Here is a 26,876-nt window from a genome sequence, read left to right as displayed (position 1 = left end):
TTTATATGTGAAATGAATTATCTAAAGTTATGTAGTTATTCTTAAAGAATATTTCCATGTATTTGAACAGATACCTAAGAACTAGTGATGGAATACAATGTGATGTTCTGGAGCTTGCAGACATTCCATGTGAAGGTCATATTAGAATAAGCATTGCTCTTCAAACACTTTTTACTTCTTTGTAGTCAAACCCAGTTCCCATTTTAAATCTCATCAATTCACCATGTCCTTCAATAATAAACAATCCTTAACAATTATGTTTTCCTATTTATGGCAAGTATAAAATGGGATGGTGTTTCCAATCTTTGATGCTCAACTGTTTATATTTTTGTCTATATGTTTCTTTCACTGTATTCTGTTCTCATTTAAATTTATTGTCATTGGTAATATATTCATGGTTATTTCTGTCTTACTTTCAGCTAAAAATTGTCCTTTCTTTTCTAGTTGTTCCTGATATCTTTATTCTTTGCTTTTGAATTAACTGAGTATGTTTGCATACTACAAATTTTCCTTTTTCTCACAAAGATTCCACTAAGAAATTCTTAGAGGTGAGGCACCTTTCAGAAAAGTGACACAGCTTCCCCCAACATTCAGAGACCTTCCTGGAAAAGGATTCAGAAAGACTCTGAGAGCCAGAGGCTGAGGAGGCCCATGCTAAAACAGTGTGTTCAGGATGTGACAGGGCCCCTGCATTTGTAGTACCCGCAGCAACTGTGAGTGTTTGCATAACAAAAAGCCAGACAATATTCCAGCATGGTTGGAGAGCATTCTGAGTCCACTGTAGTAACACTAACATTGTAATACTCTAGGTCCTAAGAGTATAAGTAAAGTAATCTTAGTTTGTTTTCTAATTTCAGTGAAACATTCTATCGTGACAAAAGATCTTATAACTTCAAAAGCATCAGTGAGTTGTTAAATTCAGAATGGGAAGATTTATTCAACTGCTTCATGCAGCTTGAAATCCAAGATAACATGAGCAATTGTTAACTTCAGAATATTCTAGTCCATTTTCATTGTTTCTACCTTAAAATTACACATGCACATGCATTGGCTGTATCTGTCCATTTCTAGGAATTTGGGTATTCTTGTTGAAAAAAAGGCAGCCTATTTTAAGATTTTATTTTACATATTTTATTTTTATTTGAGGAGAATCCAAATATCTACACCATGAACTTAAATCCTTATGACTGCCAGAACTGACGGAGAATTACCAAGGCAGAGCCAAGTTCACTCAAGACTGTCTATGGTGCTCTTATAGCTAAAGACAAACCAAAATATTGACAAGCTCTTCCCAAAACAGCATGTATAACTTGTGGCTGAAAGAAGCCTGATGTAAGAAAGAATCCAGATGGTGGTATAATCATAGGATGGGTCTCCAAGATGCCAAACAACCCATTCAGAAGTGAAATTCTCAGTACATCAGTGGGTGGGTGTGTATTTGCTACCAAGTAACAGGCTTGACTGATTTCACCAAATTGATGGAGCCGTTAACTCCACTCAACCACATGTTCGTCATGATATATACTTGGCATTACTTGTCAAATTTATAACTCAAATGAGTTTTATAAAGTCATTCCCTGTTTCAAAAGAACTGGAAAACATTAGACAAAATCCATATAATTTTTAATTCCTCTTTGAGCTTAGTTTACTGGATGCAATTGGCTAAAGATTCAGTAAACTTAACAAGAAATACAATATCCTAGCTGATATGCATACCTTTAATATTTCATTAACTATCTATTCATGTATCATTAAAATTCACTTTAAATTGTCTAGAATCTGCAATGATAGCTATTGATTTTTGCTCTAAAATGTTCATCAGTGCAAGTTTCCTTCTCGGATGGAGGAACTATGGGGAGGTGGTTGAGATATGAGGAATCTAATCACAGTTTTTGATTAATCATTGATTGATACAACTTTGAGGAAGTTAATTGGTTGGACAAAAGAGGTTACTGGGTGTATGACTTTAAATGTTATATCCTGTCCCCAGTAACCCACCTATGTAGAGAGAATGTCTTGTGTATTGTATGGAATGGATCACTTGTCAATTTAAAAAACTCTCGCTTACAGAAAGGGTAGAATAGATGGTGGGATATCTGGTAAGCAAAAAGAACTTTGGGATAAAGTCAAATATGGGAAGAGTTGCTGGGGGAAGAAGTAAGAAGAACAGATACTTGGTACCCGAGCAGAAGTAACCAGCCACATGGCAGAATGTAGATTAGTATAAATGGGTTATTATAAGTTATTAGCTAGTCAGGGATAAGCCTAGCTATATGGTCTAGGTATTTGTAAATATATTTTGAGTCTGAGTCATTATTCTGGGAGCTTTGGGGCAGGAAGAAAACAGCTCATTACATATCCTCTCTCTGAAACTTTTTCCTATAGATCATCCCCTTATCTACTATTGTATCCCTAGATCTACCACATGGTTCCCACCATGAAGTTCTGCATCATGCCATATGGACTGTAAAGGTAGGGAGGCAAGTCGCCATAAACTCGAACTATCATCCTGTAGAAATCATCCCTTCTCTTTGTTTGACCAAGTATTTTGTCATGTAATGTGTCAAATATATTGGGAGACAAATAGATGAACTATAAGAACAAAGGGAAAGACAAATACATAATAAACTCTCAGGAACTTGCAGTGGAAAGTTGTTCATGTACATATCAAAATAAATGAAGTATCCGTGGTCTTGAGGAAGAAAACCCAGGTACCTTTATGACTATTTGATTTGTCTACTTTCTACTCATACTGGGTTTGTTTGGGGTGGTGGTGGCATTTTTTGAAAGAGTATCTAGGGCACAGATAATGCAATGTGTTCTTAGTCAGTGCGATGAGGACCTAAAGGAAGTGTTTTGAAATCATGTGGGGATGGTCTGTTCTTTTTACTTTTCCCAGAACATTTTTATAGCTCCATTATAAATTTTCAATAAATAAATGTTTTTGTTGACTAATTGCAGATGGCAACCTTAACTTGCACGAATTCCCATCTTTCAGGATACAAACACCCATTACAGGGAGCAATTAGCCCCTTAAGAATGGTTATCTTTGCAGAAAAGAAGACTTTCTTCCAGAAGTAGAGTATATGAACATCCATCACTCCTTTCTGTTAATATCTAACTTATCTTATTTAGTAATCCTTCAAGATTTGACATATTTTTCCTCCACCAAAGAAATGAAATCCAAATTATTTTAAACTTGTGGCTAGAAAAAAATCTCTTACCTATTATGTACCATGAAAAAATTGCCTACATTGATACATGTAAGCCAATGAAGAATTGACGTAATTGGCCTTAAAGCCCAACATAATAAAAAAGTAGAATACCTTAGCATCTACTACAAAAATGAAGATGGCTTGTTTGCTTTCACTAGTACATTTGTTTATGGCTTGTTTGTTTTCACTGGTACACTTTTTTTTAATATTTTACTGTGGTCATTTACTTGTATAATTGCTTTGATTTACTACTTTATATCCTTGCCAGATAATTAGTTAATAAACTTGTATTACTTGCCTACTCTGTGTCAGAATTCAAAGCGTGTAAGGATCCTGTTTAACTTCCAACTTGTAAAGGTGCCAAATCATTACATGTGCATGTACGCAAAGCTTGCTCAGGTCTCAACTCAGTATTATTATTTGTATTTGTGTTTAAAAATATAACCATTTGACTTAAAACCTGGTTCTACCATGCCAAACGCATTAAAGGGCCAGAGTGCTAGATGTGTATCTACGTAGACACAAATAATGTTTTAAAACTATGAGTGTTGTTTGTATGAAGTCTCCGATGTAGATTCTGGCTTCTTTGGGAATAGGAAATGCAAAGACACAACCTCCACATTCGGTAGAGTGACCCAGCTCCTGGAGTTACAGAAGGCGGATTCTCATCTTCTTATGCCTTGGATATCTCTGCCAGTGTCTCCCATTTAAAAATGATCTTCTCAGCTGCAGTTGGCAGGCACCCACTAGGGAAAAATGGAAGATGTAGTAGATCATGCCTCGGTGAGGAGTCACATGGTCAGCTAAGGAGGTGATTCAAGTACATTTTCTCCTCCAAGAGGAGCTCTGTGATTAACTGCAAAGTAATTTGAGCCCTTGTCATATAAATCAGAGTAGGTTTAAAATCTTAGTTTCTCTTAGACATAGCCATATTTTGCTTATTTTTTCACTACTTTGGAGACTATCTGTACCAAAAAATACCATAAAAGCAATCCAAGGGGACTATCAGTTTAGAGGGGATGGGGGTGGGGAAGAACTGGGGAGTGACTAGGCTTGCTAGTCTAGTCACTGAGTTCATTCATCATTTGTCCCTATTATCATGGTATGTCTTAAGTCCTCCTGTCTGGATTCCTGCCCAGGATCACTTTGTCAGATCTGGTTTGCTGTCCATTCCTAATTAATAAAACTTCTTTAGTATCTATGTTCATTGTGAAACCCTCTACTTGAGGGGCATAGCAGAAATAAAAGAGACTGAAAAACAAACAGGGAATATCCATCCTTGCCCCAGTAGTAGCCTAGCTCCACAGAGGGCCTCCAGAGGTAACTTGTTACCAGGAAAGGCCTTCCATTTGGTTTTCCTTGGAATTTCTGACATGAGACATAATGATCAGACTCCTCAGAGAGGTGGAAAATAAATTACCAAGGTTGGTAAACACTTGCTATATAGTTTTGGATTTTTAAAGTGGTTTTCCATTCGTGCTTTTGCATTCCAATCAATATTTTGCAAAACACAAAGAAAAGTTTAATGTCTCAGATAGCAATGTAAAAAGAGTACCATACACTCATCAAGTGGTTATGTTTCTCCGGCATGGCTTCTTTTAATATGAAGACACATCAAGTAGAAGCAACTTATGTGAGAGCCTTTTCCAATTTGTTTCATATAATCCCTGGCAATACTATTCTTGCAAATTAAAAAACAAATAAAAGGACCACCTTCAAATCTCTCTCTCTCTCTCTCTCTCTCTCTCTCTCTCTCTCTCTCTCTCTCTCTCTCTCTCATTCACATGCACACACCACCAATTCTATTTACCAGGATTCACACCGTTTTCTGTGTTTTATCAGATGTGCTATAATTAAAGCTTGTTGGTAAGGGATATATTATGTGTATATTTTATTACTTGTCTGTGAGAGGCTGAACAAAGTAAGAGGCATAACTGAGTTCCGTTTTACAGTACTTTGTCACTATCCACACACACATACCTAAATATCAGTTCTTAGAGATTCTGCCAAATGCGACACATATGACAGGCAGTAAATACACCCCCCCCAATTTAAAATTTTATTGCAAAATACCCTCTACACTATGCTACCCTATACTAAATCACATCTTACAGCTCAGCTTTACTAATATTTACCTACTTCTGATTCAACATGAAAAACAACACTCTTATTTCTAGATATCTGCAATAATAAAAATAAAATAGAGAGAGTGACTCCACACAAGAAAAGGACCTAAAAATTCTAGAGCTATTGGCTTGAACTAGAACAAAGAAAGAGAGAATCGGCCAAAACACTTTTGGTGTGGTTTCCAAAGATTTTGTATCCTGAAAGTCAGAGTTGCTTTGCATGTTTTGTAGATTTTAAAGGCTCTCTTTGGAGACATACAAGAACTGAGATACAGTGGTAGGCTCCAGATTTCAAAGCTGGTAGATGACTTGAATGTATGTGAAGCACTATTGCATGAAGTCCAGCTTTTCTATTTAAACTCATGTAAGTGAAGGCTAGCCCATCTCACTTTTCACAATGGTGACAATCACTGGGATGAGGACTCCCAAGATGAGATGTGCCTGTGGCATTCTTCTCCCTTCTACAGGTAACTGTTTTGTCATCAACCTACAGGAACAACTTCTCCAAGCTCAGCTCCCATATGTTTAATACACAGGTGTTTTGCTGTCTCCTGGCAGATACTGTTTATTATCATGGCAGACAATGGGATATAGTGAAGCTAAGAACGGGAATGCTCATATTCCATTTGCCAGTGTGAATTATCCTCCAATTCTAGTCCTCTAGTCGTGGTGGTCTCTGAGTGGCCCACTTTGAAAAAGAGTCTGAAGCCATTAGAACAAAAAGCACTGGAAGGGCTTAGGCTGCTAAAGGCTACATCTGGGCTCAGCAACATGCATACTAATAACATCATTACGGCCGAGTGCTTTGGAGAGCGTGTTTACTTTGTTGTGGTTGCCGTCACCTTCTACAGCTGAATTGTTAATATGTGGTTTTAAATTCAAATAGCACACAGGGCTAATTTTCTTGTATTTGCCCAAAAAATTAGGTTACATAGTTCATCTAATTCTCCCTCCACTTTTCCATGTGTGGGTGGTACTCCTTGTAGAGAGGACTTCTTTTCCATGACATTGAACTTGAACCTGTCTGACCTTTCTATAATGAGTGAATTGAAAACATCTCCCCTTGGAATGTGCCTTGTAGATACTGGCTATGCCAGTTTTTCTGCATTTGATGAATTAAAGGGGCAGAGTCTTTTTCACAGTCCTAGGCCAGAGGAGTTATTTAACAGGGTTAAAAATGGAGGAATATGGGGAAGGAGATAGAAGGAATGAAAAGGAAGGAAACAATGAAGGAAGGAAGGGAGGGAGGAAACAAGGAAGGGAAAAGGGAGGGAGGGAGAAAAGAAAGAAAGGAAGGAAGGAAAGGAAGGGAGGGAGGGAGGGAGGGAGGGAGGAAGGAAGGAAGGAAGGAAGGAAGGAAGGAAGGAAGGAAGGAAGGAAGGAAGGAAGGAAGGAAAGGATTTTTAAAAGCCTCTCATAGTGAATTCTGCTTCAAGAGAAACTGGAAGTGGTTAGACAAAGGTTGGTTTCTCTTAGGAGTTCCGAGTCTCTTCTGAGGTAAAAACAATCTCCTTATTTTATTCTTCCCTCCAGTTGAATATTTAAGAAAGAGCTGCCACTTTAAAGTCCTGGGTATTTTAACAACTATTTAAGTAGCACATTTGAGATTCTTCTCTTTCAATTCCTATATGTAATTTCCCTCTCACTGTTCTTTGCCTACCTAGAATCACTGTGCAAGGAGAGATTCTCTTGGACCAGGGCCACGCTCCTGATCCATCAGTGGGTTTCCTCTCCTACATGCTCATGCCCATGGATGCATGCTTCTTCATTTTTTTTAAGGGAGGAGAATACAGAATTGATGGAAGACAGCTGAAAACAGTCAGCAGCGGAAAGCCCAGCACTGCAGCAGCAGCATCTGATCTTAATCATAATATATCCTCTGTCTGCTTTGTCAAAATCTATCACTCAAGAGCACCTTCAATGGACAGTAATTTGAGGTGTGGCTTATTAGATCACACGATCTTATGAATAATAAAAAGTTATGGAAAATTGCATCCAGGACTGCTATCCAATTTTCAGTGTGTCACCCACTTTATAGTAAGGCAGCATGTTTATGCATGATTTCTGTTTCATATGTATTGACTAGATCATTTTCTCTGTTGTCCTGAGAATTGATGACACACACTGTATTAAGAATGATGACCTCCACAAGGGGGATAACACTTCCTCTAGATTACACTCTTGTCAAAACATATAGAAAATTTCTTTACACATGTTTCTGCTGTATTTTTCTGCCTGAAAGACCCTGTTAAAGTGAAATCTTGTCTTTCTTTCTTTCTTTCTTTCTTTCTTTCTTTCTTTCTTTCTTTCTTTCTTTCTTTCTTTCTATTGTTGTTGTTGGTGGCTATTATTTTCCTTTTGCTAAATAAGATCGGAGGGGCAGGTGTCAATTTTTTTCTCTTAATACTTTGGCGGAATGACCAATGCAAAAATAATAACATCATCCTTCAAAACACTGTCTGTCAGGACTATGTCAACCCTTCAGGGCAATTTTGATAACCTTTTTGGAGGAATCTGAAAGATACAACTTCCTCTTGCGTGCTTAGACATTACTCTGTAGGAACCAGGGAACTCCTTATGTATGGATTCAAATATTCTGATGGATAATTGACGATAAAGGAAATCCAAATAGCAGAAGGCTTCAATGTAGATTGTTGTCCTCCAGTTTCCCTGACAAAGTCTCATAGAGGGTGCTATTATTCTTCACTGTACCTCTCGCCCATACACACACACACACACACACACACACACACACACACACACACACACGCCTGTGCCTCCTTCTTAGAAATCTACACAGCATTCAACTTGTAATGATGTAACACCACTGCTGATACCACCACCATGTGAAAATGGTGTGCAATATTACTTTCTCTTTCTCCCTTGCACCAGATCAAAATGCAAATTCACTCTCTGCCAGAGACTGACCCTTTTGTGGCCGATATACCACACAGTACATGGTAGTGTCTTCTGAGTGAAAAGAAGCAGAACACAATTGTTTAGCCCATAGAAAGCCAGATTATTGATCCTAGAAAAATCTCCATGTTAAGACAAATTCTGAAATTAGACAGTAAATAAACATTGGGCCCAACTTCTCACATCTAAGTGTATTTTTTTAAAATATTTTCCCAAAGATTTGTGCTACATTAATCCCATGATGCCTGCTGCTGCAGCCTTGCTGATCAGAACCTGAAGTATATATTTGGGCAGGGGAAGAACATGTAGCATATTAAAGACTAAATGTTAAGAGGTATTAAGAATAGAAAACAGAGGTACGTGAGAAGGAATTTTATGTTTTAATTTAATTTATGAAACTTTCATATTAGAGACCATTGAACTGACAGGAAGTGAAGATAGTGCCTATCTAGCCTGAGATATGTAATGCTTGTAATTGAAATTAATTATATGTTCTTTAGAGTCTCCTTTCCCCTTTTAAAGTTGGACAGGTGGGAATACTTTAGCCCTTCATTTACAGAGGCAAGTTCAAATCATTTATAGTGGACCCTTGGGCTTTCAGAATACCCCTCTGACTCCAGACCCAAACACTCTTCCTTGCCTTCATTTTGCTTAAAATCCCGAGGCCCCATCCACACCCTGTACCCCTCAGGCCACCCTGGCTGGCTGCCCATCCACACATTTCTGTCTGCTTTTGGAGTGTTTTCAGAAGCCTGTTCAATTGTGCTTTGGCAGGCCAGATACCTTGATCCCTCCCAGAGACCCTGGGAGAGGAACTATAAAATTTCCTCACAGGACCTGGAAGCTTGTATTCTAAGGACTGCAGAGAAGCAATGATGTCTCACAAGGATGTGCAAACATGTCATCCTGTGTGAGAACTTGCTGTGAGGTATGATGAGGAACCAAGGTTGGGTGCCTAGGAGTAAGAGAAGACCCTGGCCTTCCTTCCCAGGGAGTTGTTTTAGTTTTTCCAGAGGACACAATGAATGCTAATTTTCATAAAAGAGTTGGCTCAGGTTCTTCAACGAGCTGTCCTGCAGTTCTGTAGTTCTTGTTGAGATGGCAGAGGTAGCTGCCACATCACAAGGAATGCTTCTACGGGATAAAGCAGGACTGCCTCCCTCTAGCCACAAAAGGTGCCTCCTATCCTTGCTCCAGCTAGGTCTCCAAGGCCCTAAATGCCTTCTAAATCCCAAGTCATTGAGTAGCAGAGCAAAAGTCTCTTTGTCATTCTAGTTGGTCTATGCACTAAGTCTTAAGTGGTTTGTCCTTGACTTAGTTGCTTCCCTTTCTACCCAAAAAGGATCCTGAGTTTTAGTTCTACAACTATCAGCTAGTTATTTAATTCTGAACAACAATGTATAGGCCTGACCTACTGCTGATGGTGTAAGTAAGATGGAATAAAGGACAGAGTGGTAACAACCCTGGGACCAACGTTTGCTCTTGTCTCAGAGATGGCAACTGAATATACTGGGTAAGGAAAATTTATCTCCATCTTCCCTCCCTCCCTCCCTCCCTCCCTCCCTCCCTCCCTCCCTCCCTCCCTCTTTCTCCCCCACACCCCCTCTCTCTTCCTCCCTCTTTCTCTGCCACCCCCCCACCATTCAGCATAATGTCATTTGCTTTCTATAAGAAGTGTGATGGAAATTAATCTACAACATGATTCTAGACCGGAAGTACAGCTGCAAATCAGAAAGGGTATGGAAGTGTTTTATAAGGCACCCAACAAGCAGGACTGCTCTGGACAGCAGATAATGCAAACTAGCTTTGCTGGAAATGAGCTGCAAAATACCTTCATTTTCTACTACACTAAAACCCTGATAAGATCACAACTGCTAGGGTCATACGGTATATCAGGTGGAATCACAGCCTTTAGAACGCCGTTATTAATGCAGACAACCTCACAATCAAAGAGGATGAGAGCAGTTTCCAGATGCCAATGATTTGATCCTATCTTATTTGGCTGTTTACATTCAAATAATGTGACTGTATAAATTTAAATAATACAAACCACCAACAGATGGATCCCAGAGAAATACTGTGCTTTCACTGAGACCCTGAATGTACACTATACGGTGCTTTACAATTTATTTGAGCAGAGCTTGCATTTAAAAAAAATGGGGAGGGGGATAAAAAGAGACTCATTTCTTCTACCATTATGGAAATAAAAGGACGGTGGCTTTAGTTCGCGCTGACTGTGCCAAGGAAACATGCAGTTCCCTAACCTCTGGTACAATGTACCCATAAGGTAGCAAGCATCAAAGCATATTAAAAGATATTAACTGCATATTTGCTTATGAACAAGATAAAAAGCTGTAGGGCCTCCAGGTTCTCAAGCTGTGAGTGGAACAGCTTTGCAATTTGCCTGCAAAACTGCATTTTGATCTTAATGAATATAAAATGGCTGCCATTAAAAGTAAAACAGATTATTTCGGGTCTTCCAGGGCCCATAGCTCTTTGCCGGCCTTGGAGGGCCACTATGATCTTTCATTAAAATCTCACAGCAGGGCTCCCTCACCAGCAAATCAAGCCTTGCAGTCTAGGAGATTGGCTACATTTAAAAGTAATTTTCAGAAATCTACACAGATTTTCAATTTGGTAATGAAAGCCATAAGAGAATGCAGGCGGCGTTTTGTCGAATATTGTTACTGATCCAGCGCTCACATTCGTTAGAAATTAAACTGCCCCGTAACTACCGCACGCTGATGGCAGCTTGCCATTTCGGCTGCGTTCTAATCTCCGTTTGTTAATGAGTAGCATGTGCTAATTGTTGTCATCCTTCCACAGGAACAGTCCTTCCCTAGCTAGCATATTGTACCTGCCCAGAGGTGGAATCTTTCGCCTTGTTCCTGACCAAGTCAGAACAGAGAGCTGGAGTCTCTGTGCTCTGACCAGAGAGAGAAGCACCCTTTCGCAAAGCAAGAGGGAATCGAATCTCAAACTAGGTGTTATTTTATTCGATGGATCCCTTTTGTTGTCTTGCTGTTTTGGTTTTTGTTGTTGTTGTTTGTTTGTTGTTTTCACTCAAGCCCCAAATTTCTAAAGTTCCATGAATAGACAAAATGTTCACTTCAAAGATCACTTTCAACACTGAGGAAGGATTCCTGTAACCACATCAAATAAAGGGTAACCTGCTGAGGAGGGCTGAAAGGATGGAATGTCCCAGTGACCCTTAGTGTTTGTCAAAGTCATGTGAAGAGTGTACATCCACCCTCGGAATGGTCATAGACCCCACGGGCTTTCAAGACAGGCAAGTTTGACTGAGTTCCTTTGGGAATACTACTCTAAAGTGTGGGGGTGGGGGTGGGGAAGGGGCAGATGTGTGGACTCACAATTTGTGGCTCCCCTAAAGGAGAAGGCACAGAAAGAGGAACTCAGTAAATTTAGTATTCTGGGGTGTGGCGCAGACAGACATCTGAATAAAGAGAAGCTTAAGATAATTACAGATGATTAAATAGAAAACATTTATGTGCATGCGTTCCAAGACAGAATGAAACTGCTACTTCCTTTATGCTTGTCCTTCCTTGGCATAAGGACTAGGGAGAGTTATTTTTTTTTCTGAGACCCTAGAAACAAAAATGTCAGATATACTTCTCTTTTGGAAAACGCATTCAATAAATTTTCTTTACTTGGCAATTCTCTTTACCTGGCACCTTTAGGGCAAAGCACTTCTCTGCACTAAAATGTGACGAACAACAAGAGCTGCTCTCCACTTTCTCTCTGACTGGATATAAATTCTTCCTGCTGATACAGAAAGAATCTTCATTTAGAATAGCACTTCTCCTTGGCAGAGTGCTGGCAGCCATGAGAGCATATATGCAAAAGATATGTTTATTTTCTGGGGGCCAAGGCAGGCACTGTGTGGCTGGGTTAAGCAAGACTCTGTGCTTCTAGCATCTGAGAGGCTTGCCTGGGCTAGGTTTCTTTGGTTTTCACAATGAACAATTTTAATTGGGCGGGATGTCTATGATTCTAAGGAAGTGACAAAAGGACCCTTAACAAGGTGTCACTGTTAATGTGCATTACTGTGTGAGGAGAGAGCTCACACCACAGCCTTGTCTCCGTGGCCTCGGGAGACCATGGGAAAGTGCTATAAACAACTTGGTAAGCAGTTTTGAACCTGCACTACCTGTGTTTGTTATTCTAATTGCAAGAAACATCCCTGTAATATATTAGGTTTTTTTTTCCTTTTTTTCCCCCAAAGTGACATGAGAAATTCTCCCAGTCCCATAGGAGCAAGGCTCCTTTCATTTGACCTATCACAAGTGGCTCTAGTAGAACTGAGAAGTCTCAGGTACATTTTGACAACTGTATACTTTAAGGTCCCTTAAGCCTCTGCTAAGCTGTGAACAGAGGAGGAAAGACACGTTATCAATTTTTACTCTCCAGAACTAGATTGTAACAAAATGTTAATGTCGCCTCAATAACTATAAAAAGGCAGAACTTTAGGTCACAAAAGTTAATGTAATTATTCTTCAAATAAGAAAGTTGAGTTTTACTGGAAATAATAAAGTCCAATTATTTACTTTGTTTCAGAAGTATAACGAATGGAAGCAGGCATCACTTTTAATTTTTCAATTCTGTTGGAAAATACATATTTATACATACATACATATATACATACATACATACATACATACATACATACATATGAATTTAATGGAAACTTTTACTTAAAAATTAAAGATACCTTGGTCCTGTGAAGGTTATATGCCTCAGTATAGAGGAATGCCCAGGCCAAGAAGTGGGGAGTGGGTGGGTTGGTGAGAAGGGGGAGGGGAGATGGGGGAGGGGGCTTTCAGAGGGGAAACTAGGAAAGGGGATAACATTTGAAATGTAAATAAAGAAAATATCTAATAAAAAATTAAAGATAGAACACATGACCTTTTAAGTGACATAATAAAAGTTTTCAAACTGCAAGAGAAAACTCGGATTTATAAAATAATAACTACATGTTAGGGCCAAACAAATGGACAGAGGGAGCTTAAAGTGGTCCATTACAAATATATCTACTAAAATCCATACTTCTTTTATAATTTTATCATTAATTTGGCACTTCCAATTAAAATTCCAAAACCTCCAATTGAGTAAATATTTGAGAATATTATAGTATTTGTTTTGAGCATATGAAGTTTTAAATTTTGTTATTATTATGAAAAATCTTCTAAATTGTATGCTAGAACTCATAAGTTGTTTGAAATCTATATTCTAGTAGATATAAACTATTTTGGATTTACACAGCAAACCTCACAGAGCCAGCCCTAAAGGGAAAAGTGGCTAATTGCAAAAGTATGTCAGAATTTATAAATAATTTTTCCCTAGAAATAATACTTACATAACACTTTGAGGCCAGATGTGGAACCACACACCTTAATCTCAGTATTTGGAGAGTGGGGGCAGAGACAGGAGAATTGATTTCTGCCAGTTTCAGGCCATTCTCTTTTACATGGCAAATTCCAGGAGAGCCAGGACACAGTGAGATACTGTTCAAACAAGCAAACAATGTCAAACGCAGTTTGATCCTCAGGTAAGCCCAGATGAATCAAGATTTTTATCATTTATCATTTTAAATGCCTTTTGACTTGTCCTTTGCTTTTAGAGAACAGAAATCCATGATCTACAAGGGAGTAGAGAGTGAGGTTGGAGCTGGAGCATTAGGGGAAGATAGTCTTGGGAAGGAGCATGAATAGAACCCTCTCTTAAATCTCCTATGTGTGGGGGAAGGATCTTAGATCCAGGGGGTTTTTGTTTGTTTGTTTGTTGTTTGTTTCATGGTATCTCAAACTCTCTACACTTCTCCAAGTGTGCACAAGTTCAGTTTTCTTTACTTCAAAATCAACTGCCTCCTCCATTTTCCTAGACACTCATCTACTCCAGTTGATGTAAGCAGATGTTAAGAGGATGAGGAGCAATGATAAAAGCAACAAAGAAGTAATGTTTGTAGAAGACACTTCTGTTTTGGTTTTAAGTGAGGAAGTTCAAATGAGTGTCCTGTGCCATGTGCATATTTCACCCACTTAGAGGACAGGTACCCTATTCTACCCACCATAACAGCCTGCAAGTCTACTAGCACTAGGAACAGCAAACAGTTGGAAAGATGTGCAGACAGGCAACAATGAGTGTGATGTTGGGAAGTAAGAACCACAGGGGATATTGCTGATTTACTCTTATTCTTCATGTCCAGGTGTCTGGACATTGTATGCAGAATGGATTTCTATCTTGCGCATTGGATGAGTGTCCTTCTGTGTGTCTTACTAATTGAGAAGAATAGAGGTTTCACATATGAGATTAAAAAATAGAACCTAGCAAAAGAGAATAGAAAAAATATTTTGAGTCACTGGAGAAAATCCTAAACTCGTATCAAAGAGTAAAAGAATGCCTCCCAGACTGGCTCTAGTGTGTTATGTGGGGACTGACTTTCATAGATAGTAACAGCATCCTTCTATAAAAGCAGTAACAATCTCTTTACCTAACATAGAATCTGGAAGGTTTTCAGGAACACACTGGAAGAGTTTTAATATTTCTGGAAGGCATAAATGAAAAGAAAGCAGAGGACCCCATGCCAAGTTCAAAGGCTCATGTTTACACATAGGAGACAAAGGAGAAGAACTATTTTCTAGGATGTGACTATAAGCTGTGCGGAAAAGTGACATTTTCACTGAGGTTACATGTGACAGTTAATGCTGTTTCTGAGCTACAGAAGGCCATCCATATACAATGCAAGGGGTACCTGCCTGTTTCTGTTGAAAGTACCAGGAAGCCTTGGGAAATAAGTGGGTGGCACAGTGAAATTTTGGTTTTGTTATTGTTGTCTTTAGCAATTGTTCTAAATAGCAGAGAGAAAAACAACGAAACAAGTTTCAGAGATTGGAGAAAGTGTGTGTTGACAAAATACCCAAACCAAAAGAACTACTTATATATAAAGTCTAAAAAACAAATACTAAGTAAAGCTTTCAGGTATGTTTCTAACGTGGATCAGGACATGTAGATTAGAGGACTTTAAGTTGCAAATTAATTGGCAGGGAGTTTTCAAAATAAGCAGAACCAATATATATGGCTTATATTTCATTGATATATGATATTTTACAGACTAAGAATAATACAATAAATATATAATTTAACTTTGGACAAAAAAAATGAGATGTGGCTGCTTGAGCCAAAAGTCATAAGAAATTTAAAAGGAGTGTTCTATTATGTGAGAGTTTGTTCTGCTAACAGAACAAGTAATGCGAAACATAGAATTTATCCTAGAATCCAGGAAAGCAAACATCAGTATACAGAAATTAAAGAGACAATCCTGCAACTAAATATTTTTAAAAAGGGAAAATAAACCTATTTTAAAAATTCTGACAAAATAATCACAAATTATTTTGGAGGCATATAAAATGATACCATGAAAGGAGCATTCTTTTCCCCTTTTTAAAGCTATTCAATATAAAATATAAAGGGATTTATACCCCAAATGGAAGGCTGAAGACATGGTGAAGAGCCGATATAAAAAGTGCTCCAAGAACACTGTCAGGAGGGTTAAAGCTTGACTAAAGGCTGAAAAACTGCCAAGGACAACAGAAAGCTATTTTAAGCTGTTTGTAAAGAAGAACAAAGGGATAGGTACATTGATTGGGGCACACAGCAAAATGTTAACAGATGTCACAGAAAACAGAACAATTCAACTCCTGTTTTGATTCTATGGTCTCTACCAAGAAGAATGATCTTTGGACTGGAGGGGGCAGAGCAAGCAGGTCTAAGAGAGAACCAGGACCCAAGGTGAGTTCAGACACACTATGGTTACCACCTGGCTCCTTTCGATGAGTTCAAGGCTCCAAGCCAGACAAACTATCAGACAAACTTATTAACTGTACAGTTAATAAGAGCACCTGAAAAATAAAACAAAAATAACCCAGATGCGATCACAGAAATCCTCACAACTGTTCTAGCACAATTGTGGTTGATCATGAACTAATGTGATTACAGAAGGAAAATTTAAATTGCAAAACCAAAACTCTACAGAGAACATATTACTAGAAAGATTCTAGAACCAAGGGAACATGTCCTACATAATTATGGTGATTCTGAATTGCTTGGATAAATGTTGCCAATAAGTGCTTGTTAATTAATTGGAGCAATCTGGAGTGTTCTCTCGGGGCATGTGCCCTTTGCACCTTATTTTACCCCTGTGTTCTTTCTTTGGTTTTTGTTCGGCTTGTGCACAGCTTTACTGTAGTATTTGCTATGTTTTGGGAAAAAATGTACTCTTTACTTTATTGCAATTAGATGTCACAATCATGTACATGGTGCCCACTGTATGAAGCAGGTGTGCTATGGCAATATGAGCTGGGAAAGTATAGGTTTTTCCTTTCAGCAACTTATGGCTTATAATAATGGATGAAAGAGAATGACTGAGTAGGTCCATAGATACCATGGTGTGATACCTAAAGGAGGCATTGATTGTGTATCAACCATTGTACAGGGCTATAATAGGGCTTTACATGCTTCATCAAATATCTCAAAAAACTATGAGATCAATGTGTTTATCCCACTGACACTGATATACAAGACCAAGTGATATACAGGAGTTCAAATGCTACTGAGAGAGGGAGAATCAGTGTCCTCCAGGGATGAGCTCCAACATAGATTATAAATGTCAAATAGTCAGCCCTGGACACATGTGCATATAAGCAAGGAGAAATCGACTCAGCAGGTTATAGAGACACCTGTGCACACACACACATATACATGTAAAAATAATTAAAGAGGACGTCATAAATTTGAAAGGGGAGGGACACAAGGAATTTGTGGCAAAGGGAGGAGCAAGAATGATGCAGATGTAGCAGTCATATATGACATTCGCAAAGAAATGATTCAACAAACAAAAGAGTGAAAAGGAGAAACAAACAAACAAAAATGGTTATATAAATCTGTTGTGGTGGCTCACTCCTGCAGTCTTTTTTTTTTTTTTTTTTTTTTTGTGGTTTTTCGAGACAGGGTTTCTCTGTGTAGCTCTGGCTGTCCTGGAACTCACTTTGTAGACCAGGCTGGCCTCGAACTCAGAAATCCGCCTGCCTCTGCCTCCCGAGTGCTGGGATTAAAGGCGTGCGCCACCACGCCCGGCTTCACTCCTGCAGTCTTAACACTTGGGTAGGTGAGGTAAGAGAATCACCATGAATTCAAGAACAACCATTTATACAGAGTGAGTTCAAGGTCAGCCTGGGCTAAAGTAAGATCCTAACTGAAGAAAAACAGAACAAACTAAAACACATACAGAAGATGTGGAGCCAGAACGCAAAACCAGCATCTCAGAATTCCAGACATTGTGTTCTATTTTAACACTCTGCAAACAAAGGTCTGTTGATGCCCAGTCTATAATGGAGTACCTTGAACATTCCAGACAAGACAGAATGCTGTCCCAGGAGCATTTCCCAGCAGAGAAGGATGGCAACTGAGATGTCACTCTTGAACATCCTGTCTTCTGGCAGGGTTTTCTGCAGCCCATATCACTAATGGAGCCTAGTCAGAGGGAAAAAAAATTATAGGTGTATCAGTACATGCTGCCTGCCTGCCTGTCTGTCTGTCTGTCTGTCTCTCTCTCTCTCTGTGTGTGTGTGTGTGTATGTGTCTCAAATCTCTTTTTCTCTCTCTTTGTCTGTTCTCTCTCTCTCTCTCTCTCTGTGTGTGTGTGTGTGTGTGTATATGTGTCTCAAATCTCTTTTTCTCTCTCTTTGTCTGTCTGTTCTCTCTCTCTCTCTCTCTCTGTGTGTGTGTGTGTGTATTAATGAACACAGAGACATTCTAATTATCAAATTAAAAACTATTAAAAACATAAAGTTTCAGTGTACATTTCTTTACCAATTTATTAGCTAATTCATTCCCAGCCTTCAATGTTTTCTCCACCTCAGTTTCTCTCTGTACCTTTAACATATGTACTTCATTTTATGCATGAAATGAGTTCTTGTAAAGTTGTGTGATTTTTTTTCAGCAAATGAAATATTACATTAAAGATACTAGAGATGTATTCTTTTAAAAGAACCTTATGGCGAATCGCTTTGTAAAGCAAATAATGACCCTATAACCAATCTTTCTTTAAATCTAGATTTCCATATATCAGATTTGACTGAAAAAAAAGGTATATCTGTACTTTTTATTTTTACATCTGTCTGCTGGCTGTACTGCAACATAATAGTATGCCAATTTGAAATACCATAATTTTTATACTTTTCCAGTTCTCACAATGCAATCTTAGAAAATGTATTATTTTCCATATAATTCTTACATATCCTTTCTTTTCTTTGGTGGAACTTTGGCCTTTAGAGCTGTCTATCACCACCATCCCCCAAGTTAGGAAAGAGCAGTAGCACCTCATCTTTCAGAAAATAGTATAGAGTGTTGGGTGTTCCCTTGGACATTTAATATTTACAATGACTCCTGGGTTTAAACATTGCCTCGATTGCTTTACAAGTCGTAAACTAATTAGGCATCAGCAAGACTGGACTTCTGCTGGTGTAGTGATTGTCAGGTGACATATATTAACATATACACAGCACATACAGCACACACATACAAACACATACACATACATGCACAGGCTCTGAGATGGATATTGTGAGATGACTCCCCATACCCATCTAAATGACACCACCTCATCCAGTTACATAGAGTGTGTGTGTTGTGTGTATTAATATATGACTCAGACTTTTGGATCTAAGCCCACAGTACAGCATTAACTACAGTTCACCATCTTTGCAAACTGACATCTAAAAATTTGTTCATTTTATATAGTTAGAATTGTACATTCTTCAACCAATTGTTGATATCACCCACGTATCTTCAGGTAGCAATGTCTCTGCTTTTCTACCAGTTAAACTTTTGTAGATTACAGCATCATGTGATTTTTGCCATACCGAGTTTGGTTTATGTCATCCAAGTTCATCTATATTGTCAAAATCATGAGACCTTTAAAAGATATTACATTTATCTATTTTATAGATATGAGTGCCTATGTACATGGGTGTGCACCAGGTACATTCCTTTTGCTGAATGAGACTAGGAATGGTATCAGAATCTCTGGAACTTGAGTTATGGATGTTTTTGAACTGCTAGGTTGGTGCTGGGAACTGAATCTGGGTCCTCTGTAAGAGTAGCCAGTGCTCTTAGCTGCGGAGCCACTTCTGCTCCCCAATAGGCTATTGTTTTGAAAGCTAAATAATATTCTTGTACGTGTGTTTCTAAGCACATGTCACATTTTCTTTCTTCACTGTCTGTGAGTACTTCAATTTCACCCCATATCTTGACTATGTGAAGAATACCGCTATGAACACAAGATCACAGAAACCTCTTGAGAGACTGACTTCATCTCTTTCTGATATAAACTAAGGAATAAGACGGCTTGATCAGAAGTAGTTCTGAGTTTAGTCTTTGAAGGACAGCATTGTTTTCCACAATGGATACAACAATGCACGTTCTTATCAATAAGCAATTGTTACATTTCCCCACCTCCTTGCCCATGCTCCTTCCCTTTATCATTTGATAGTTGAAAATCTAATAGGCTTTGGACTACATTTCATTGTGATGCTGATTTGCATTTTTCTGATGGTTAATGATGATTTTTTTTTTTATTTTCCACATTGCCTCTGAGTCATCTGTGTATCTTATTTTGAGATATATCTGTCCAGCCCCTTTGCCATTTTTAGTTGGGCTGTTGTTTTCATGGCTGTGAAATTATTCTAGTTCTGCCTATGTTTTGGATATTAACCCCTTATCATATGGATAGATTGCATATGTTTTCTCCCGTTCTGTGGGCTATCTTTCGCTCTGGCTATTGTCTCCTGTGCTGCAGAGATGCTCTGCAGTTCAATGCCATTCCACTTGTCAGCTTCTGCTTTTGTTGCCTCTGCTTGCAGGGTCACATCAGAAACATCGTGGCCCAATGTCAAGGAGCTTCCAGAGCTTCCTTTCAGAAGTTTTAAAGTTGTAGGCATTCCATTAGTTCTCAAACTCATTTGAGTCGATTTTTATGTATCATGTTGGGTAGGAGTCCAATTTCATTCTGTTGTATGTAAGTTTTGAATTTTTCTATTTACTGACAATACTGCTATTTCCCCATTGTGTGCTTAGAAACACACAGAAACTCAATTGTATTTTCTTATTATTGCAATAATAAAGAATTAAAAAATGGTCTCACAGAGAAGACAAAGCTTCAATGAATGTTTGCCCATAAAAGAATTTTTTTTTGAAAGCTGGAATTGATTCCAGTAATACAAGATAGTTTCCTGCCCACTTCAAGTCTCAGTGTTTTTGTCTGTGCAATGGAATGCTTGGATCCACTCTGACAGACACACAAAATCCCAAAGGCCTACTCAGATGTGATGTCATATCTACTGGATGATGTACTTAAGTTTCTTAACATTTGTTCCTAGAAGGTAAGCTCATATTAACAGCACATTTATCACAGGAACCTCTGTAAATAGTTAACTAAGTAGCCAAAAACTTTCAAAAAGCAAATGGAAAGTGAAAGGAATTCTATCACTGTGTTTATCCTGGATGAGGGTGCTGCCTACTCCCTGGCAGACTTTTCCTAAAACCTACGGTCTATCATTCATCAAGAACAATGAGCAGTAGCTAGAATCTAGGTCTAAAGAGGAAGATTCAGGTCTTCAGTGGCTTGGCAGCACCATGGGTTTCAGAGATAGAAGTCCTAAGCCAGCCCTTCCCAACACTGCAGTCAGACCCCTACATTAGCCTTGTTCCAAGCAGTTCAGCAGCAGCCTCCCCAGCTTTGTCTTTCACCTGGAGAAACAACTAGCATTTTATCACCTCTCTCTGGCCTCTTTCCTCTTGTGATCAAGGTGACTTATAAACAGCTGCAATAAAAATGATTTTTTTCATAAGCTTCTTCTCAATATCTCTGGGAAAAAAAAAGCAGGGAGGCTAAGAGATACAAGACATTCACAGATTTTGTCCCTGGAGCCAGAAAATGCACATGAACAATTTCTTCATTTTGACCAAAATGAATGGTCATCACAAAAACAAATGTAACTTTGGTATCCCTGATTTGGCAGAGACAGCTTAGGGGCTCAAACTTAATAGACTTTTTCTAACTGATTAGGATCTCAGAGCAGGCTGCATCATCCTGTCAGAGCTGATAGCCACATCCAAAGCACAGGCACCAAGCTGCCCTTGATCCATGACCTTAGCAGACAAAATAATGGGCTGTAGAATCTTCTAAGGTTCCCAAGGAAGGAAGTTTGAAGGGGGTGTTCATTTTGCTTGGTGGCCTTTTAGGGAGGCAATTAGGCATTAAACATGTATTGGTGCTTTAAAAAAAAATGCCTAACAGTCAAAGCACATTTCTATATTCCAAAGGTCTGGGAAAAGCTGCGCCTAAGAAGGGATTAGCTACTATCAGATGATATTATGGCTGGATTAATGATGTTCCACATTCACTATATTTATAAAAAGAGAGGAAAAAAGAATAGGAATCTTTTAAGAAGCAGATAAGTGATTTCTACAAACCTTAAAAGCTAAAAGAAAACTCATTTTATAGAAGATCGTAGTTCTAGTAGTATATTTATTTATAAATCCATAATTAAGGTATTTTCCCTTATAAATGGCCCTACATTTCAAGTAAATTGCTGTTAACACTGTTTGTGAGGCTTGAGAAAAGTGCATGCATGTGCCAGTAAGTGTATGTGCACAGAAAGAGGTCTCTTGTACCAATGCTTTATAGTCTACCAAGTATTTTAACCATTCCTATTTTAGACAATTGTTTTTGTAATGGATATACTAAAGGTGATCATTTTATTTTATTGTAGTCATTGCTGACTGAAATATTTTGCCATATGAAAGTAATTATTGTGACTATATTACTTTTCTAACCTGTTCATGTTGGGTCCCCAATATTCACAGTATGAAATTCTTTCACCACGTTTAAAGAAGAAAGAGTCATTGGCTGCCATGCTCTGACCTTCCACACATAGAGACAAACAATGGTTACACAATTTCCTTTTTCTTTCTTCTTCCATGTGTTCCCTGTGTATGTGGCTTTTTACTTTTCTCTTCTTTTTTCTTCTTTCTTTCTCTTTATTTTAGAGGTTGTAGGAACAGTCTAACCTTGGTAGCAGTATGAGATAATTATCAGTGAGAAATGAAGTAACTGACATGGATATCATATGTCATGAAACGCAGCAAATCATTTCACATGATCATAGTAAATAAAAATAATTTATACCATCTCTAAAACAGGAAGGAAGATAGAAAGGAAGAAAAAAAAGGGGAGTGAAGGAAGAAAATGAGGAGAGAGGGCCAGATGGATGGCTGGTGGGAGAGAAAAGGGTGACACTGGAGGAGAGAACCAATATTTTCAGTTTTGAAGTCCCAAGCCACCTCTGTCCTGTTCTCTGTTCTCCTCCAGGTAGAATCACGCTATATCTGGAAGTCGTAGTTATAAACTATGACAAAAGAAACCATCACAGCAAACAAAATAATGCCTGTTGGCTTTCTGTTCTCACAAACTATGTCCTCAAGTTCCAACTCAGCAGAACATTAGACCCATGACAGAAGCACAAAGGAGAGGGTACTGGACAGAAGAGAACTGCCCACCAGAGGTTTATTGAGTTACTGAGTTTTGCTTCAGAGACTAAATTTATCCTTCTGTGGCATCGCCGTCTACTCTGTGCCCATGGCTTACATTGACAAAGTCACCCAGCTCTCCCTAGGATCTGATGTTCATTCCAGAACTAAGAGTATGAGGATGTATTTCAGTTCCCAGCCTCTGAGGATGGCCATTCTCTCAATGTCATGTCTTGTGACAGCTGGGGTTCTGATGGCCTCTTTCAAGCCTTGCAAAGACTCAGTGACCTTCTCTCAGGAAATATACAGAGCTTTGCCCCAGTTTTTATTATCTAAAATTCCATGTGAAGATCCCAATGTCTTCTGATATCTTTTCCATTCATTTCTATACTTTAAATTTTTATTTCATTGGAAACATAAACTATACTGTCTTGGGCCAAAGTCTTTAAAGAGACTGGCTTCTTAGAACTTTGCCTATGTTGGCTCCAAGAGCTGTGCTTGCTTCTAGAAAAAAAAATGAAAAAAAAAAAAAAAAACAAAAACTAAAAAACAAAAAACCAAAACCTGAATCTAATCAAGCAACCAATAGACAGTTGAGTTTAGTCTTTCAAAAAGCCCTCTCAGAGTGGATGTCAAACCCAGAGTCTCAAAATCATTCTGTCAACAGATGAGTGAGGGCAGAATCCTCCTTCTAAACCCTTATGCTATGAGAGAGGATGTTTAGAGAGTGATTCCATCTTGCAATGCCAGCACGCTATGAAGTTTACTTTTTTCCAGGCTGCGATGATATAAAACAAGCAGCTTCATAACTGTGTCAACCTCCCAAAATTAAGGCACCGATTCACCAGAAGCAAAGAAGGCAGAGATGATGACTTTCTTTTCCAAATCTGGTCACTCTGACAGCCAAATCAATGCTTGTTTTTTTTATATAACTCCATACAGGGTTAGACAGAAAGATGTGTTTATGTCCTTATGAGGGACTTGGACCCAGAGTTTTGAGAACCCAGACTGCAAGTGAAGTAAGTGCTTGGCGGATACTGGAGAAGATGCAGCTCGTGAAAGAAGTGAAGAGAAGAAGGCTGGGTCCCGGGAAAAGCCCATGGCTGACACATCTTCTCCAGGCAGAACAAAATAGGGAGAGACATGAAGTGGGGAGGGTATGGGCAGGCCAGGCAGGAACACAGCACCCATAAAGATGTGGGGTTTAAGACAAGGTCCAGTTTCAATGGCAACACAGTAACATAATGTATGAGTTCAGGTAGGCTGAGGACTAAGTGAATTTAAGAGAATAGGAGGTGGACACCCATCTCCTTTTTGAGACATTAGGACATGACAAAGGAAGGCAGAGTCTGCCTGGAAAAGTTGCAGGTCCAAGAAGAGGGGAAAGCAAAATGTAAGCCACTTATATTGGAAAATTGCTACTTCTAGTAGTGAGCAAGAATTAAATTAGTAAATGTCAAAAGCTTCCAGTACTAGCTGTAAAGGTGGCTCAGAAGGTAAAGGCACTTGAAATGAAATCTGAGGACCTGAGTTCAATCCCAGGACCCACATGGGGGAAGAAGAGAACTGCCTGTCCCCACAGGCTGTCTGCTGACCTCTGCTTAGTTTCCTATTATCATATCCATGGACTCCCTACACACTAATAAATAAATAAATAAATAAATAAATAAATAAATGTAACAAAATTTTTAATTTCATTTTTAATCAGGTGTGTTTCACAATTGCATGATGTTTATGCTGTCATCAAAAGTCCTCTGAAGTAGATCTCATTGTTTCTTCGATTACATCTATGAGGGTTATTGGGGTTCTGGGGTCCAGTGGCTTAGTGTAAGCTGTACCTCTGTCTGCTCTACTCTCATCCTCCTGGTTTCTTTCTATATAAAATTAAGTCTTCAATAAAGAAATAGTGACTGAAACATCTTTTTAATAATAAGGATGAAAACACGTTTTTAAAAATGTAAACAAGGGTTTGGAGAGATGGCTCAGAGGCTAAGAGCATTGACTGCTCTTCCTGAGGTCCTGAATTCAATTCCTAGCAACCACACAGTGAATCTCAATAATCTGTAATGCCTTCTTCTTGTGTGTCTGAAGACAGCTACAGTGTGTGTGTGTGTGTATGTGTGTGTGTGTGTGTGTGTGTGAAATCTTTAATAATGTAAACAGATATTTTCTTATAAATATCCTAGCATTGCACACCCTAGCAGAAGTTATATTCCCTCCTCCCCATGCAACTGTAGTGATAGCCAGGATTGTGCACAATTAGCACACACCCAGTATACATACCAGCAATGCTCTTCTACTAAACATATATAGACACTTAATTTTCAAAGATACCAGTCTCCCTACGTATGTTAAGATTGACATCCACACTGCAGGTCAACTGGAATAATTATATCAACAATTTTTTTATAACCCAAACTATCTAAAGCAAGATTTTCATAAAGGATAATTAAGCAAGCTAATATCGTAAGAAGTCAAATACACAATAAGAATATGTGCAGAAATACCTGCTTTGTGTAATTCAGAACTGGTGTTTCAGGAGATTAACAATTATGATCGCCAGTCCTCTTCTGATTCTATAATGCTCCACACAATCTTTTTAAAATTACTTTATTAACCTTTCCTCCTAGCACAAAAGTGCCCGATTATAGATAATATTTCCAAATCGTCTGAGGTGTGAGTGTGTTTGATTTGCTCGGTAATTATTTGTCTACTTTATTAGACAGGCCGAGCACACAAGCTCCTTGACCAGCTCTACCTCAAGTCCAGTTAAGAACAGGGTCATATCCTTCTGTCCACCATTCCATTTGGGCCCCAAAGTACATGAAATTTCCCTGCCAGAGACATGGCTGGTGCATGGGAACATAGTACAGTTTAAATACAGAAACATCATTCAGTGACCTGTCATTAAAGTTCTAAGAACCCTAGGATTAATGGATTAATGGAAAGAACATTCCTCAGAAGCAAAGGATGGTGTTTATTGCCCATGTGACTGGGACATGGGTATTGATGAACCCTAAATTGCTATCATTCATATCCATCTGGTAGCCTCATAGCTATCTGCCCCTTGTCGTTCATACCATCTAGGACATGTCTTGCATTTTGGTGTGACTCAGGTATGCATTTGGGAGCATCTACATGAGCTTATACAGACAGAAAAGGATGTAGTGGGCTTAGAAAGGGTACACCCCAAGCCTGGCCATTTTTACAGGGACTTAGGGAAGAGAAACTGAAAATCAACCTTAGATTTGCAAAGTGCCTGTTGCATTTTCCTTGCTATACTTACAGATGACACGGTAATCTGATGGAACAGGGCACACGGCTCACTGAGGAAGGCCAGCACCAGGATAAAAATGCATGCCCAAGAGACCTTATGAATTGTTCACAATCAACAAATCTTGAAATTTCCATATGTAGGATTCCAGGGCTGCGTTAGTAATACAGGAATCCACCGGTCAGTTCAGTCACTCGTGGAATTACAGTGTAGAGTATGGATGCCAGTATTTTAGATCCAATCCGAGCATAAAAAAACACAAACTAAAATTCAGTGTCAGCACAAAGTTGACAGCGAATGATTATAACAGCTTCGAAGCTTGAAAAAGAGTGCTAAATAACTAGGATCCCCGCAAGTGAACTCAGCCTGCATACAGAACAATCCTGATGGACAGTCTCTGTGGTAAAGGCAGAACGAGGCATTGGGAAGATGCGAAGATTCTGCCAGCCAAGAGCCTTGACTGTCACCTTTCTGACTAAATCAGCTCCTTCCACGCGGGGAGGGAAGCAGCACCCTGGGTGCGCCTTAGCAAGGCCAAGGGCCCTCTGCCTTGAAGCGGGAATGTTAATTATCTGTTCTTCCGTGGTTATCAAGGCGCTGCAAGCCTACCAGCATCTGCACTCTGAGAATACGCCTCTCTCTGATCTTTAATCCTTGGCACTTTGAGTCCACAAAAGATTGTGATTCTGCCCAACTCTGCTCATTTTTACAATGTAAAAATGAGGGCAAAGGAAAACCGTT

General features: G+C 38.8%; 1 long non-coding RNA gene across 2 annotated transcripts in view; it reads right to left on the bottom strand.

The window, feature by feature from the left end:
- Nucleotides 1–26,876, bottom strand: part of LOC115032432 (uncharacterized) — a 586,120-nt gene that overhangs the window by 27,607 nt on the left and 531,637 nt on the right. The window contains exons 3-4 of one of the 2 annotated variants that reach the window (XR_015044876.1): nt 17,671–17,803; nt 13,632–13,779 (exon numbers count right to left, since the gene is read on the bottom strand). This is a non-coding gene — a long non-coding RNA (uncharacterized LOC115032432). The remainder of the gene's footprint in view (nt 1–13,631; nt 13,780–17,670; nt 17,804–26,876) is intronic. The other variant, XR_015044877.1, reaches the window with a different exon arrangement.

The sequence above is a fragment of the Mus caroli genome, unplaced genomic scaffold (genome assembly GCF_978045245.1).
Source record: "Mus caroli unplaced genomic scaffold, Mus_caroli_1 scaffold_13, whole genome shotgun sequence".
NCBI classification, from domain to species: Eukaryota; Metazoa; Chordata; class Mammalia; order Rodentia; family Muridae; genus Mus; species Mus caroli.
Note: the sequence above shows the minus strand (reverse complement) of the source record. Positions and strands in the feature narration are given on the sequence as shown.